General features: G+C 42.2%; 1 protein-coding gene across 1 annotated transcript in view; it reads left to right on the top strand.

The window, feature by feature from the left end:
- Nucleotides 1-17,741, top strand: part of syt17 (synaptotagmin XVII) — a 115,820-nt gene that overhangs the window by 40,757 nt on the left and 57,322 nt on the right. The window lies entirely within an intron of this gene.

The raw sequence follows: 17,741 nt of genomic DNA, 5'->3' as shown, positions 1-17,741 counted from the left end.
ACATTGACCAGGTCTCTGGCACTGAGGCTCAGAATGGCAAAGAGGGAAGAAGAGGAGTGTGCAGTAGTGATAGGGGAATTTATAGTTAGAGGAGCAGACAGGAAACACTGTGGATGTGAAAGAGACACCGGATGGTATGTTCCCTCTCAGGTGCCAGGGTCCAGGATGACTCAGTGGTCTTTTTTGCAATGGTCACCAAGCACTAGCCTTATTAGATTTTGGTTCCATTTTGGATTTTAAAGGACAATATTTCTATCAGGGCTATTCTCTCCTATTTATCTGGAAAACTATTTCTTCTGGTGTTATGGCAGTGTGAGTGCTTTGTTGATACTAACTTCCCCTTGGTGACAGGATTCTGACTAGGAGCTTGCTCCTTATTATAAAACTACCTTGACCCAGGAGAATAGCTAAGGACTGAGCTGGAAACCCAGATGCCCTGTCCCCTCAGGAGCTGTAAGAGCAAGGAGATTCCGCACTCATGGAAAACTTTTCCTATCAGACATGGTATGTAAAGTTTGATAAGACATTGCTGCATTGAAGAACTTCATTAATTCCAAAGCATCATCCACAGTACTAATAAAAATAGCACACACAGATTGAGTCTGCCTCAGGCAGAAAAGCATCATCTCCATCAACATATGTTGGTATAATCAACCCACCACCATGACTATTCAAACAATGTTTAACACCAGTGAAGGCAAGCTACTGTTTTATACTTGGATCTATGCAACATGGAGGGGGTGTTGAACCTTCAACCTGCACTCAAAATGAGGAGCAAAGTAGTCAGGGCAAGTCATTAATCCTTTGCAAGTTCACTAAAGTTTGATAGGGAATCTGAAAAACTGGAATTTGGGCAGCTCATCCTTTGACAAGAAGGGGTTTACATCAGTTCCTGCTTGCCAGTAACTTTCACAAAAGGCAAGATGTTGAAGGTGAAGTGAAGCAAGCACTGGCAGACATATAATGCCCAGTCTTGGCGACACCCTGATGCACAGTCACTTACTGATTGGCTTTAATGCAGTAAACAGGGAAGAGCTAAATGCTTACCACCAGCAGATAGTACATACCAAGAAGCATGTAGATATTAATTGCTTAGATCCTGGTACCAAGAAATAGTGTTTGATAAGGTTCAATGTCCTGGCCCAGGTTCCATAACTAAGTCTGTTATGAACAGTCTTATGGCCACATTCAGTACAATCTTAAAATACTTTATTATAATAGTATCCATGAAAAACACAGGGGCTCCCCAGGGCTGTGTGCTCAGTCCATTGCTGTTCACTCTGCTGACCCACGACTGTAATGCAACACACAGCTCGAACCATATCATTAAGTTTGCCGATGACACGACCGTGGTGTGTCTCATCAGCAAGAATGATGAGTCAGCTTACAGAGAGGAGGTGCAGCTGCTAACGGACTGGTGCAGAGCCAACAACCTGTCTCTGAATGTGAACAAAACAAAAGAGATGGTTGTTGACTTCAGGAGGGCACAGAGCGACCACTCCCCACTGAACATCGATGGCTCCTATTGGAGTATAGAAGTTGCATTGTTTGCTATGTAACCAAAGCTATGTAGTCAGCTTTGAGTTTGCTATTTGCTATGCATGTATCCAATTTAGTAGGAGAATGAATTCTTAAGAATGTAGAAGATAATGGGGAGGTGTAGATTATAATGGTGTGTTAATGAGAGGTAGCTAAGAGATGTAGATTAGAACATGATTAAGTCAATGGGTAGAAACAATAGTGGCGGATGTACTTGTGATACGCAACTGTAGACCGATTGGATATGCTAATGCAACTAAACCAGGAGATTGCTATAAAAAATGCTATGTCCAAGGATCGGTGGGCAATCGGCGACTAGCTCAATGACTGTCTCAACTTTGATTTGCAAATTAAAGTTTAATACTTCTTGAAGAATCTTCTGCGTCTCCTGGTCGTTTGTGGGGCACGAGAAACCATGACACTCCTCAGTAGAGATTGTAAAGAGCACCAAATTTCTTGGTGTTCACCTGACAGAGAATCTCACCTGGTCCCTCAACACCAGCTCCATAGCAAAGAAAGCCCAGCCCCATCTCTACTTTCTGCGAAGGCTGAGGAAAGTCCATCTCCCACCCCCCCATCCTCATCACATTCTACAGGGGTTGTATTGAGAGCATCCTGAGCAACTGCATCACTGCCTGGTTTGGAAATTGCACCATCTCGGATTGCAAGACCCTGCAGCGGATAATGCAGTCAGCTGAGATCATCATCAGGGTCTCTTCCTGCCATCATGGACATTTACACTACACGTTGCATCCCCAAAGGAAACAGCATTATGAAGGACTCCATGCACCCCTCATACAATCTCTTCTCCCTCCTGCTGTCTGGGAAAAGGCTCTGAAGCATTTGGGCTCACAACCAGACCATGCAACAGTTTCTTCCCCCAAGCTATCAGACTCCTCAATACCCAAAGCCTGGACTGACTCCTTGTCCTACTGTCCTGTTTATTATTTATTGTAATGCCTGCGCTGTTTTTGTGCACATTATGCAGTCCAGTGTAGGTCTGTAGTTTAGTGTAGCTTTCTCTGTGTTGTAATTTTTAAAAAAAAAACATAGTTCAGTCTAGTTTTTGTACTGTCTCATGTAACACCATGGTCCTGAAAAACATTGTCTCATTTTTACTATGTACTGTACCAGCAGTTATGGTCAAAATGACAATAAAAGTGACTTGACTCACCTACTGCAAATCTCTCCCATCCAATCATTGCAATAATCATCAATGTCCCTCCTATCTTCATTGCTTTTTTTGCTATTACGCACTATTAAGGCACACTAACAATGGAGAAGTTCATGAAAATGTACCATTACTGATTTATACTGGGAAGCAAAAATCTAGAAATTGTCATCCCTCGCTCCCCCCCCCCCCCACCCCACAACATTTGTCTGAAGACCTAATCAGTCATCACTGGCTGGTGCATGGAGTAGGTATTTAGAAACTAGGATAGGAGAGGTCAGTCTAGCGAGCTGAAGCTCACAGGCTAACCCTGATTTTCAGTATAAAAATAAAAACTTATAAAAGTCTAGTTTTCAAAAAGACAGTTATCTACAAGCCAGTGAAATACTTGGAAGAGATGCCTTACTAGGGCATGTAGTGAAGTTAGAATATACTGTAGAACATAGAAAGCCTAGAGCACAATACAGGCCCTTTGACCCACAATGCTGTGCTGAACATGTACTTACTTTAGAAATTGCCTAGAATTACCCATAGACCTCTATTTTTCTAAGGTTCTTCCAACCAATGTATGGAATGGAATCACAGCATCAGGTATACTAATAACTTAGCAGTTTATAATTGAATTAATTCAACAATTCTCTGGCAGCTTTGTATTAGCACCCTGAAGTTGCCTGACCCTGCATTCTCATCACTCACAATATACAAAGAGATCAGGGCATCTCTATAGATTTCTCTATAGACTCAATCAGCACAGTAACTTTCCATTCCCTGGTCCTGACTGCCTCATTTTCACCATGGATGTCCAGTCCCTATGCACTTCTATACCCCATCAAGAAGGCCTCAAAGCTCTCCACTTCTTTCTCAATAAATGAACCAACCCATTCCCCTCCACCATTACCTTGTTGCAAGGGGTGACTGAGGAGAACCCAAGTGCAGGACACAGGCACATCAACTGAGTTGGGAGGCTGGCATAGACCTGAACATAGAACAGGAAACTGGAGGAATCTTGACAAGGAGACAGGATTTACAGGGACTATCTAGAAACTAGAGCAGAACTTAGAACTAACAGTTCTAATCAGACTAGGGAACAAACTATCACACAAGAATTGACCAACAAACTAGCAGCCTGTGATAGAGTTGCCATTGTATTTATTTCCCAGTCTCTGATAAAAACCAGGTGTACGGTAATTGGGTAACTAGCAGCAAATGACTGAAATTGGGGCATAATCAGGGAGAAAGAAGTGTTAAAGGGGAATGGCCAACCGGAACCATGACATTACCCTTTTCAGTTTGGTGAAAAACTGGTCCTCACCCTCAACAATTTTTCCTTCGGTTCCTCCCAGTTTCACTAGACGTCGCGTAGCCATGGGGACCCACATGGGCCGCAGCTATGCCTGCCTCTTCAGTGGCTATGTAGAACAGTCCATATTCCAGGCCTTCCCTGGTAATGCTCCCCAATTCTTCCTCCATCACATTGACAACTCCATTGCTGCTGCATCATGCACCCGTGTTGAGCTTGTTAATTTAATCAACTTCGCCTCTAACTTCCACCCTGTCCTTAAATTCACTTGGTCCATTTCTGACACCTTCCTTCCCTTTCTCAATCTCTCAGTCTCCATCTCTGGAAATAAACATCTTTTATAATCCTACCCACTTCTATGGTTATCTTGAACATACCTCATCCCTCCCTGTCTCCACTGCATCAGTTCCCAGGATACAACTGTCCTTTCCAGGACATCAGAGATGTCCTCCTTCTTCAAAGCATGGGGCTTCCCTTCCTGCACCATTGATGCAGCCCTCATACGCATCTCCTCCATTTCCCAGATATCTACACTCTCCCCATCTTCCTTTACCTTAAGCTTTCTTAATCAATTCCATTTTGTTGCATAACACACAATCCAGAATAGCTGATCCCTTAGTGGGCTCCACCAAGAGCTGCTCTAAAAGCCACCTCGTAGGCATTCTGCAAATTCTTTCTCTTAAGATCCAGCACAAACCTAGTTTTCCCAATATAGCTGCCAATATAATTGAAATCCCCATGAGTATTGTAACATTGCCCTTTTGTTACGCATTTTCTAGTTGTAGTTAATGAACCATATATTTGCTATTGTTTGGAGATCTGTATCTAACTCCCATCAGGGTCTTTTAACTTTGCAGTTTCTTAGCTTGATGCACAATGATTCTACACATTCCAGTCCTCTGCTCATTATTTTTTCAACAGAGCCACCCCATCCCCTTTGCCTACCTGCCTGTTTTTTTTGATCCAGTGTGAATCCTTGGCTGTTCAACTCCCAGCTATAATCCTCTCTCAGCCATGATTCAGTGCTGCCCACAACATCATACCTGCCAATCTGTAGCTGTGCTACAAGTTCATCTACCTTTTTCATATACTGCATGCTTTTAAATATAACACCTTCAGTCCTGAATTCATCAAACTTTTTGATCTTGTCTCCCTTTTATATTGCAATTCACCCCATTGACTCCAATTTTGCCCTATCATCAACCTGACTTTGCTAGCAGTCTCACATTCCATTCCCCTACCAAATTAGCTTAAATCCTCCTGAACAACTCTAGCAAACCTGTCCACAAGGATATTGGTTCCCCTTGGAAGAGGGCCCGACTAATCCAGAAATCTGAACCCCTGTCCCTTGCACCAGTTGGTCAACCACACATTCATCTGCTAAATTATCCTATTTTTACCCTCAGTGGTGTGTGGCACAGGCAGCAATCCAAAGATTACTACCCTGGAGTTCCGCTTCTTTCAGCTTTTTACCTAGCTCCTTAAAATCTCTCTTCAGGACCTCCTCACCTTTCCTACCTACGTCACTGGTGTCAATATGTACCAAGGCCTCTAGCTGCTCAACCTCCCCCTTTAGAACGCTGTGGACCCAATCCAAGTCATCCCTGACCCAGGCATCTGAGATGCAACATACCATCCGGGTGTCTCTCTCGCACCCTCAGAGTCTTGTCTCTGTTCCTCTGACTATAGGATCTCCTATCACTACTGCAGACCTCCTCACCTCTCTTCTCTTCTGAGTCACAGCAACAGACTCAGAGCCAGAGATCTGATCACTGCGGCTTCCTGCCCCCTCCCCCTCCTTCTGTTATTTCCTCCCCTTCAACAGTTTCCGAAGTTGAGTATTTATTATAGAGGTAAACATATCTTTACCTCCCCCCCCCACCCTACCCCACTTTCTGCAAGAATTGCTCCCTCTGTGATTCTCTTGTCCATTTATCCATCCCCACTAATCTCCCTCCTGGCGCCTATCCCTACAAGTGGCCAAAGTGCGACACCTGCCCATTCACTCCTCCCTCACCCTCATTCAAGGCCCCAAACAATCTTTCCAGGTGAGGCAACACTCCATCTGCTAATCTACTGGGGTCATCTATTTTGTCTGGTGCTCCTGATGCGGCCTCCTCTACATTGGTGAGACCCATCGTAAATTGGAGGACCCCTTTGTCGAGCGCCTCTGCTCCATCTGCCAAAAGCAGAACGTCCCGGTGGCCAAATATTTTAATTTGGATTCCCATTCCCATTTCTATACATCAGTCCATGGCCTCCTGTTGTACCAAGATGAGGTCACCCTCAGTGGAGGAGCAATATTCCGTCTCGGTGGCCTCCAACCTGATGGCATAAATATTGATTTATCCTTTTGTTTTCCCTCCCCCTCCCCTCTTCTTCTATTCTCTATTCTGGCCTCTTACTTCTTCTTACCTGCCTATCTCCTCCTTCTGGGCCCCCTCCTTCTTCCCTTTTTCCTCTGGTCCACTCTTATCTCCTATCAGATTCCTTTTTCTCCAGCCCTTTACCTTTTCCACACATTGGCTTCACCTATCACCTTCTAGCTATTCTCTGTCCCCTCCCCCACCTTTATATTCTGGAGTCTTCTCCCTTGAAGAGGGGTCTTGGTTCAGACCACTGACTGTTTATTCTTCTCCACAGATGCTGCCTGACCTACTGGGATCCTCTAGCATTTTGTGTGTGTTGTTCTGTAGGCTTCTTTCCAGTGTGGTGGGTCCACGTCTGCTGTCCTCTTATCAGTGTCTCAGAATGCCTGCTCCATCCCCCAGCCCTATGAAAGTTCCGTTGCTGAGCAAATTTAGTGAGTATCATTCTCTGTCCTTGGGCTTTCTCTGGCCCAGGCATTGCAAGGTTTACTTGCCAAGATAGTCTGAGGTACCTTACCTGGGAGGGGTCGAGCAAACTTCTTCATCTCAGCTCAGCGCCCATGATCAGCAACTAGTACTGGGAATTTATGCCATGAACTAGAGCACAGATTACTTGCAAAAGAACTTCCAAGATTGGTGACTATTAATTCACTTTGAGTATAGGCTAAAGACAAAAAGAAAACTAAATGTGAGTTATGGGCATATTTCAGGCAGAATAAATTGCAGAGGTACAGGGAAGTAGTAAAGAGAAAATAGAACTGACGGGATTGTTCCTCTGGGAGCTAGCATGAATCTGATGGTCTGAATGATCTCCTGTATCATTTTAAGACCCATAGGAAAGACTTTCCTGCCTCATCTCTATGTGTAAGACTCTGAACTCGATCTCCTCTTCCTTTTTCAGATATAAGTTCAATATCATCAGTAGACCTGTTGAAGGCAGGGAGAAGTTTGCCAGCAGCCCGGAGTTAAAATCCTTTCATGAGTCAACAGAATCAATTACTGTCAGTTACTGCGGCTTAAAGTATATCAGTTTACCAACAGTCAAATAAACTATGTAATGATTTATTTATACCAGTCGTTGATCACTTTTGATATCATGGTCTGTTTCGTTCGTAACTCATGCGATTGACATAGAATTGGTCAAGAGTTAACAAAGCTATTTAAAAGAATTCTTGAGCTACTTTCTTGAACAGCTGCAGAGCTTTTTGGTGAAGGTAATGGATAGAAGTTCTAGGACTTAGACCTAGCAATGATGAAATCCTGCTGATGCATTTGTACTTCAGGATGGGGTATAACTTGGGAAGGAGTGTGCGGGTGACGGTGTGTCTGTGCAGCAGTAGGCATTGTCCTTCCTTCCTGGTGAAAGCAGTTAAGGATTTGAGAGAGGCTGTCAAAGTTAATGAGGTGGCTGACCACACTGTCTTTTGTAAATAAAACACAATGCAGCTTCTGTGTTCCTGCACTGGAAGGAAGGGATGCCTAGGATGGTGGACAGGATGCTAATCAAGCGTGTAGCTTGGACATAGATAGTGACAAACTCTGTAAAAGTTTTTAGGAGTTGCATTTATTCCGGCAAGTGAACAGCATTCATCATGCTCTTGACTTGTATATTTGTAGATTGTGGAAAGGCCTTGGGATGTCAGAAAGTGGATTTCTTGCTGCGTTTTACCCAGACTTTGCCTGCTCTGTTAGTTACTTTTGAACTTGTGGTCAATGTGACATCACGAAGTTAATGATGGGGGAATGAGCATAATCATATCATAGAATGTCAAAGGTAGGCTGTTAGTATCACCTTTGTTGAAGCTGCTCATTCCCTGGTATGTTGTGACACCTCTGTTAATTTTAGGCCATGGTTAAATGCAGTCCTGGTCTTGCACATACAGGTATGAGCTGCATCATGTGTGCACTGTTTGGATTAGCAACAACATCTCCACAACCACCATCAGTACGGATGCACCACAAGGCTGTGTACTTAGCCCCCTTCTCTGCTTGCTTTATACTAATGATAGTGAGGTGAACTACTACCCCAATGCTATATTTAGGTTTGCTAATGACCCCACTGCTGTTGGCCAAACCAAGGTGTTGACAAATCAGCAAATAGGAGAGAGATTGAAAACTTGTCTGAATGGTGCCACTCATTCAACATCAGCAAAACCGAAGATCTGATCATTGACTACAGAAGGAAGAAACTGGAGGTCCATGAGCCAGGCATCATCAAGGGATCAGAGCTGGAGGTGGTCAGTAGCTTTAAAAACATCAGTGTTATTGAGAGAATCTGTCATGGATCCATTACAAAGAAGGCACAGAAGTGCCACTGCTTTCTTAGAAGTTTGTGAAGATTCGGCATGTCATCTAAAACTTTGACAAACTTCTATAGCTGCACGGTACATACTGACTGGTTGCATCAGGACCAGGTATTGAAACACCAATGCCCTTGAACTTAGATGCAGCCCAGTTCATCACAGGTAAAGCCCTCCCCACCATTGAACCCATCTACAAGGAGCGCTGTTACAGGAATTAGCAACTATCGCCAGGAACCCCCACCATCCAGGCCATGTTCTCTTCTCACTGTTGCTATCAGGAAGGAGATACAGGAGCGATATGTCCCACACCACCAGGTTCAGGAACAGTTATCACCTCTCAACCATCAGGCTCCTGAACCAGAATGGGAAATGTCATTCACTCCAACACTGAAGTGATTCCATAATGTATGGACTCATTTTCAAGGACTTTACAACTCAGGTTCTATTTATTTATGTATTTTTGTAAGTACTGTATTAATTAATTTATTTTACCTTTTTCTTTTTTTGTATTTGTGCAATTTGTTGTATTTTGCACAGGGGTTGTTTGCCTGTCTTTGTTTGTGGGTGGTTTTTCATTGATTCTTTTGTGTTTCTTTGTAGTTATTGTGAATGCCCACAAGAAAGTAAATCTCAGGCATATATGTTGAGATACATGTGCTTTGATAATAAATTTACTTTGAACTTCGGCTACGAACTTTGATATTACCATTGAGATTGAATAATATGCAATCATTTCATCACTTCTAACCTTATTATAGAAAGAAGATCCATGGATGGATCAGCTGAAGATAATTTGTCCTTGGACATTGTCATGAGGAACTCTTCAGTGATATCCAAGTGTTGTGATGATTACCCTTCAACAAATTCAACCATTTTAACTCCTGGATTGTTTTTCCTTTGATGCCTCTTGACTTCAGTGTCAAGGGCAGTCACTCTCACCTCAGCGCTATGGACCAAGATAATGTCTGGTGTACAACAGACCAGAGTAGTCTTGTAGAAATCTGAGCTTGATACTGTTGAGTGCCATCCTGATAATTTAGAGGAGGTTGTTGGGTAGTAACTGGATTTGCCTTGCTTTCTGTGAAGTGGACATTCTGCACAGTTTTCCACATTATTATCCAGTTTTCATTTCCAAATACAGACAGGCAGAACCCCTAAATAAAGGCTGCATTCAAAACAGAAATGTAGATGCTACGTGAACATGAATGAGCAAAAGAGAGTTTGGAGATCAGAATCCAACGTCCAGTGCTTTGGTCTTAGTTTATGTTCCAAATTTCAGTTTCTCTTAGCATCTCTTAACAGGACTTTCTTGTTTCAAGTAAAATTTCTTGGCTGAAACTGGGTAATTTTAGTCCAGTGTTATAATAGGTAGTGGGCAATTTTACTTAAACAGTTTGTCATAAGCTGTATAGTATTTTTGGTTTCATTGAAGTTGCCTAGAATTGTAAGTAGTCTGAAGGAGCTTAAGCAGTTATTCTCCAAGCACCATAGTCATTGAAGGAAAAGACTTTCAATAATGTTTATTTGTTAGTTCAGGAGGTTACCATGTGCTTTTCATTCAATAAAATAGTTCTTGAAGTGTGGTTACTTCTGTGATCTAAACGGCCATCAATATAAAGAAAATCAAGAATCATATATTTTGCTTTTGTGCTGTTCCTTTTGTTGTAATCATTAGTCAGGGTAACAGAAAAATCCATCAATGCTCTGGAATTCTTTCCTCCAACTGACAACAACCCAAGGCCCAGTTTGACAGCTAATTCAACAGGCAGTATGTCTAAAAGTGCAGTATACCTTCAGTACTGTGCTGAAGTGTTATTCTGGTTATCAAAAGTGCAGAGCGGGACTTTATCCTACATGTCAGAGGACAGTATTACTGTTGAGCCAGGGTGGACAATAATAACTGCAGCAGTCATATGCATTGACATAATACCTTCCTCTTGGAAAAACTTCCTGAGGAGCCTTACGGAAATCTGTGAAATCTGAAGTTGTTCAGCCACTATGGAAACCGGAACGTATTTCTAAAACTTGAAGCCAAGGAGATGAATCTTACAGAGAGATGAAATGCTCAAGGTACCAGAACTGGATCAAAAGGAATGGAGGATGGACTAGAAACCATACTTCTAGGGGGATTGTAAGATCATAAAAGGTTTCAGATTGAGGAAAAGGGAGGATGTCAAAAGGGAATTAGTATTTTAATTGTGAACATTGGATAACTGGTGATCAAAGTTGACCAGGAGATGATTAGAAGAGTAAGTGGAGTGCTACTGATATAGACGGTTGAGTTCCAGATGTAAAGGTTCTGTAAGGTGAACACCTGCTGGGAGAGAATAACAGCGATTCACATCTGAATATGGCAAATATTTATTGGAGATCTTGAGTAGTAGATATGCTGAGCCAACAGTAGGTAATGTTCAATGCAGTTGTGATTCAAATCTACCCTTTAATTTGGAAAATTGCTCACATTCTGTCCACATAAACCTGGGTAATTTCAATCTGAGCATGTACCACTTCCTCAGCTTACATTTCATCACTCGCACAGCAATGGAAAAAGTCCACAGCAGCCCTTTTAGGTAACTTGCATGGTAATTTACAGCTTAGCTTCTGCTGGAATCAGTTGACTCCTACCTACATTTCAGCTTCAGTCCAAATGTATCCCAAGAGCACAGATTGGTTCATTTAGAGATTAGCTTTATTGGTCACAAATACACCAAAACATATGTGAAATGTGTCATTTGCATCAAGTCAAATCAGTGAGGACTGTGCTGGGCAGCCTGCAAGTGTCACCATACTTCTGGGGTCAACATAGCATGCCCACAACTGAGGTTAAATGTACATATTTGGAATTCTGGAGGAAACTGGAGCACCTGGAGGAAGCCCATATGGTCACATTGAGAACTTACAAACTCCTAATTGACAATGGTGAGAATCGAACCCCAATCCTACAACCGGGGTTGTAAAGCGTTATGCTAACCAACATACTACCATGCTGCCCTAGATGATTTAGATGATGTTAAACTAAGTGTGGCATCAAGGAATTCTTGTGAAACAAAAGATAATTGATACTAGGCAATCATTCTCCAACAGCTGGAATTCTAACTCACACAAAAGTAAATAGTAATTGAAGGCAATTCATCTCAGGATACTGCTCCAATAGTTCCTCGGTGTTGTCTTTAAGCTCAGTCATTGCTTCATCAATAACCTTCTGCTTAACATGTCAAAATTGGCCCCACTAGATGATGATTCCACAATTCTTAACTCTATGTTTACTTCTTCAGATAATGAGGTAAACTGCATAGCTTGTTTAATGCTGAGATTTGAATCGATAGGTAGCATCAAATATCAGTATAATTTTCAACTAGCCACTTGCAACATAGACTGTGTATCTCTCCCTAGATCAGGGGTTCCCAACCTTTTTTATGCCATGGGCCAATACCAGAACACCAGGTTGGGAACCCTTTCCCTGGATGTTCAATATCAGCAACATTTATGTATCTCCAATATCAATTTGCACCTTTCCCCAAAGATTCAGTTAACTATGTTATTAATGTTAATGCAGTTTATTCATAATACCATAAGACATAAGAGCAGAAAGAGGCCATTTAGCCCATAAAGTCTGCTCTGCCAGTCTATCATAACTGATTTATTACCCTTCTCACCCCTATTCTCCTACTTTCTCCCTGTAACCTTTGACACCCATACAAATCAAGAAACTATCAACCTCCACTTTAAATATACACAATAACTTGGCCTCCACAGCATCTGTGGCAATGAATTCCACAGATTTACTACCCTCTATCTAATGAATTTCCTCTTCATCTCTGTTCTATTCTGAGGCTGTGTCCTCTGGCCCGAGATTCCCCTATTAAGGACGTATCTTCTCCATGGCCACTCTACCGGGGCCTTTCAGTATTCAATAGATTTTAATGAGCTCCCTCCAGATTCTAAACTCTGGCGAGTACTGTCCCAGAGTCATCAAACGCTCCTCATATGTTAACCCTTTCATTCTCGGGATCTTCCTCTCGGCCCTTGCCGATGACAAAACATCCTTTCTTAGACAAGGGGCCCAAAACTGCTCACAATATTCCAAGTGAGGTCTAACCAATGCCTTGTGAAGTCTCAGCATTACATCCTTGCTTTTATATTCGAGTCCTCTGGAAATGAATGTTACCATTGCATTTGTCTTCCTTACCACCAACTCAACCTGCAAACAACCTTCAGGGAATCCCACACTAGGACTGACAAGTCCCTTTGCACGTCTGATTTCTGAATTTTCTCCCCATTTAGATAACAGTCTGTGCCTTTATTCTTCCTACAAAAGTACATGACTGTCCACTTTCCCAGACTGTACTCCAGCTGCTACTTCTTTTCCCATTTTCCTAATCTGTGTATATTGTGTGTATGCTGGCTCCACAATGACTATCTGCCAAATCCATGACACGAAAATTAATGAAGGACCATAATCCACTTGAGGGACTATCACAATGTTTAAGAGATCAAACACTTTCCAAGATAATGTCATTCATTTGACTGGTAACTGATCTTTAGGCCAAAATGTCAGCAGAGCGCTAAATGTGGCGAATCTGTTGTCCACTTGGAAGCCATGCAGTAACTCATCAACAGTTCTTTGTCGGTGCCTTGCAAACCTGTAACCCCCACAAGCTAAGAGGACCTAATCAGTAGAAGATGCAAAGGACATCAGGACATTTACATTCAACTCTAATCACGTACCGTTTGATCTCTTGACCTTTATTGGTGTTCCTCAATTGCTGTTGAATGAAAGCCTGGAATTTCTGGTATTACTGCATTTAGGAGCATATTCACCACATAAACCGCTGCAACTCAGTAAGTTGGTCTATGTCATAATCACTGGAGGCCTTGCTGGAGAAATTTACCTCTTGACGATTAATATTGTTTTACATTTGTAATGGAAGAGGGTAGTTGTTATGACAATAAACACAAGAAATGCTGCAGATTCTGGAAGTCCGGAGCAACACACACAAAATTTGGGAGGAACTCAGCAGGTCAGGCAACATCTAAAAGAGAAATAAACAGTTGATGCTTCTGGTCGAGACCCTTTATCAGTTCTTGTGATCTTGAGGTTATAAGGTTAGAACTTGGCATTGAGTTCAAATATAAATCATGGTAAACCATTTTGTCCAATCTAAGCATATAGCAGAATTTATTTGCTGATAGGGACATGATATTTCTGGTAGGTCAGAACAATATCACTTTAGTCCTCTCAGATTTTGACTAGAGAAAAATATGGTGCAAATTGGATGTAGAACAATCAGTCAGATGACACAGAGGCCATGGAGAGTTCTTTCAAGGTAAACCTGTGTGCCATCTGTACACATGTGAACATGTCTTTGGACGTATCAACAGGCGCAAGAGTAGCCGATGAAAAGAAAGGACGTGAGGATCATGGTCTTATGGATTCTGGTGAAATGAAGAGGAATGGAACTGAAGCAGAAAGTAAAACAAACCATTGCTAAAGATGCTTTAACTGTATTTACATTGATAAAAATCAGGAAGACTCTCATCAACTACAGACAGTGCAAAAAGTTCTGTAGTAGGCCTTAGTCAAGGGAAGAGAGACTGTTGCATCCTGTTTATATGCAGGAAAATGAGATTTGTGATTTTGATTACAATAGATTCAGATTCAGATTTATTTATATATCACATGTACATAGAACCATACAGTGAAATCCATTGTTTACATGGACAACCAACAGAACCTAAGAATACATTGGGGCAGTCCACAAGTGTAAAATACTGTAATATATTTAAAGTGTAAAAGTACTCCATCCCTTGACTCATTACTACAGATCAGCAGGAAATCGCAATGGAGAAATAGTGTGACGTGGCTTTCCAAAAGAGATAATACCAGACACTGTCTTCACGCATTATGATCAGTACCGTCCAGTGAAGTTTTTCTGTGGAGGCTCATCTTATGGTATAGGTGCAGTCATGTCACATGTTACTAGTGATGGAAGTGAATGTCCCATAGGCTTTTCATCACGTTCCCTTACCGCTATAGAGAAAAATGCACAGATTGAGAGAGGCCTTGAGTGGTTTAGGATATAAAATATTTCAATCAGTACTTGCAATGCAGCATACGCCACAACTAACAACTCACCAGCCATACTGTTCCTCGGTCATCCTCAAACCCAATCTCAGAGGGAGTGTGTAGCACAAACAGCTGAGACAAATCGAGGGCTCTTCAACCAAAGAGCTTCAGTGTTCATCCCAGGGCAAGCAGTTCTGACTATGGAGATGATCTAGAGGGTACTTGGAAAGATTAAGGTCAGAACTGGACCATTCTCCTACACAATGGAAATTGCATCTGGTGCCATCTCGAGATGACACGTCAATCAGTTGAGGAATGTACAGTCAATTGTAAGAAAAGGGAAGTGTGCAGAGCTGTCAGAACCACTTCCTGTAGTCCCAAAGTCAACTCCTACAACCACAGAGGAGGTCCTAGAACCTGAGATCGTTTCAGTTGCAAGTCTCACCTGCCAAGCAGAGTTCCCCCCTCCCCGCGTCCTGAAAGACCTTATCCCACAAGAGTAAGAAAGCCTCCACAGCGATTAAATCTTTCGGCCGGAATGGAGCAATTTAACATTTACTATGGTGTAGAGATAGTAGTTGTATTTTATGGTGTACCGTGTATGTATGTATTTGAAATGCATTTTATAGTGAGCTGGACTTTATAGCTAAGCAGGGAGGTGTGTATTTAATATTTCAGTAATATTTGAATATCATTAAACAATCGTGTTTAAATCATTCATTACCGGCTGTATGTAAAGGTACGTGAGGCATACGTCATTCCGCCAGCGCGTCATATGTGCGCGCCTGGCTTGAAGTAAAAACGAAGTTAGACAGTTTATGTTTTGGAGCTACTAAACATAACATACAGTACTTACTGTAGATTCTGCTGACTTCAAAGTTTTCTTTCCAGTTTCCAGATACAGAACTTACTAAGTCTCCTTTCCTGATACATCTAATAATAGTTTGTTCCAAAGGATAACAACTTTTCAGTCCATTTATATTTTGCAGATTGTTTAGATACAGCGGTTATTTGATTTCAGTTTATATTTATTTACTTATCAAACGAAAGCACATTTTGTTTAAGCCATGAAGTCTTTGGGAACCTGTAATCTGGTGTATTAAAGAAACAACCATGGGAACATTCCGGGGAGTAGTGGGGGGGGGGGGGGTTAACTTTGCTTGTTTCTTTTTAGTAAAGGAACTAAAACCTAAAAACAATTAACTTCGAAATCAAACTTAGCTGACCCACAATAAAGGACTGCTGCGTGCAAATATTATCTATAGCTTCCAAGAGCCTCAGAAGGTTTTGAATGTTTGCGTTCATAATTCGTTCTTGAAAATAATCAGCCAAAAAGCCAAATATTCCCTATTCAAAACTTAACATTAACACCCTAACCCTAACCTCAGTGTTTTTTTTAAAATCTTCATAGCGTCGACTCCTGTGTAACTTTTGGAGACTTATTTCGGCAAAACACGTCAATAGCATGTGGCGAAGCTGGCTGGAATGGGGAATGCCTGCACGCCTTGCACTTGCAGTCAGAATGCAGCTCTGATGGCATTGTGTGCGAAGTGTTACTGTTGACATTTTGCTGGACAAGCCCCTGATGCATTAGCTTGTTTCGTGCGGTTGGGGTCACTGTACCACAGTTCCTCTCGGTTTGTTACAAATTTGCTATCGCTCCGCTCTAAACCTTATGATGCTTTGACATAACAGTATCTCGAATAATCATCCAAGAACGTGCCCATGAACACTGATAAGAGAATTATTTATTGTTTATTCTGTGTGAAATAATGCTGATTTTTTTTCGAGGCTTTCGAAAACTTCATTTTAAGTAACGCTATATTATTGCCTGCTCCTCTATAAAAGAGTAACACGATTATTAGATTATCGTCCCAATTAAATAACACTTTACAATTTCAATTGGAAAATTTCAGCTTAAAAATTGCAACCCCTCCATAAACAAAAAAAGTGCCGTTTCCGATCAGTACATATTTCAAATACTGTTAAATTGTCAATGATAAACTGATACTGGGTCTTACATGATGGGTTTTGTGTGATGACTTGACACTGTGTAGCAGTACAAATAAATTAACTTCCATCGCCTGCCTTGCTGTGGCATTTCTAATTATTATTGCTACCATAGTTCCTCTTATAGGTTCTCTCGGTTACCTCTCAGCGTTCAACACAATCATACCCTCAGTTCTAATCAAGAAGTTCCCAAACCTGGGCCTTAGTGCCTCCCTTTGCAACTGGATCCTTGACTCCCTCATCGGAAGACCATAGTCTGTGCGAATTGGAAATAACATCTCCTCCACGCTGACAATCAACACTGACCTATCTTAACTACGGGTGCTTAGCCCGCTACTCCACTCCCTGTACACTCACGATTATGTGGCCAGCCGCAGGTGAAATGCCGACGGCACAACTATTGTTGGCAGAATTTCTGATGGTGACCAGGGGACGTACAAAAGCAAGACCAGATCCGCTGGTTGGGTGGCGTTGCAGCAACGGCTTTGCACTGAACGTCAGTAACTCCATCTGATTGTGGACTTCTGGAAGGGTAAGTGGGGGGGGGGGGGGGACGGGGGACACACCACTCCTCAGCGAGGGATCAGAAGTGGAAAGGGTGAGCAGTTTCAAGTTCCTGGGTGTCAACATTTCTAAGGATCTAGCATGGGCCCAAGATCTTGATATAAATTCAAATAAGTAAGGACAGCAGCTATATTTCATTAGGAGTCTGAGGAGACTTGATATGTCTTCAAAGTGACGCGCAAATTTCTACAGATGTGCCGTGGAGAGCGTCCTAACGGATAGCATCAGCATCCAGCTTGGAGGGACGATTGCACAGGATCGGGAAAAGCTGCAGAGACTTGCAAATTCGGCCAACGCCATCACAGAATTAGCCTCCCCAGCATCGAGGGCATCTTAAAAAGGAGATGCCTCAAAAAGACGGCGTCCGTCATTAATGACCCCTTTCACCTAGGACACGCCCTCTCCTCATTGCTACCAT

This window comes from Hemitrygon akajei, chromosome 11, assembly GCF_048418815.1.
Source record: "Hemitrygon akajei chromosome 11, sHemAka1.3, whole genome shotgun sequence".
NCBI lineage: Eukaryota > Metazoa > Chordata > Chondrichthyes > Myliobatiformes > Dasyatidae > Hemitrygon > Hemitrygon akajei.
The sequence above is the reverse complement of the archived record's forward strand: the minus strand, read 5'-3'. Positions and strand labels throughout refer to the sequence as shown.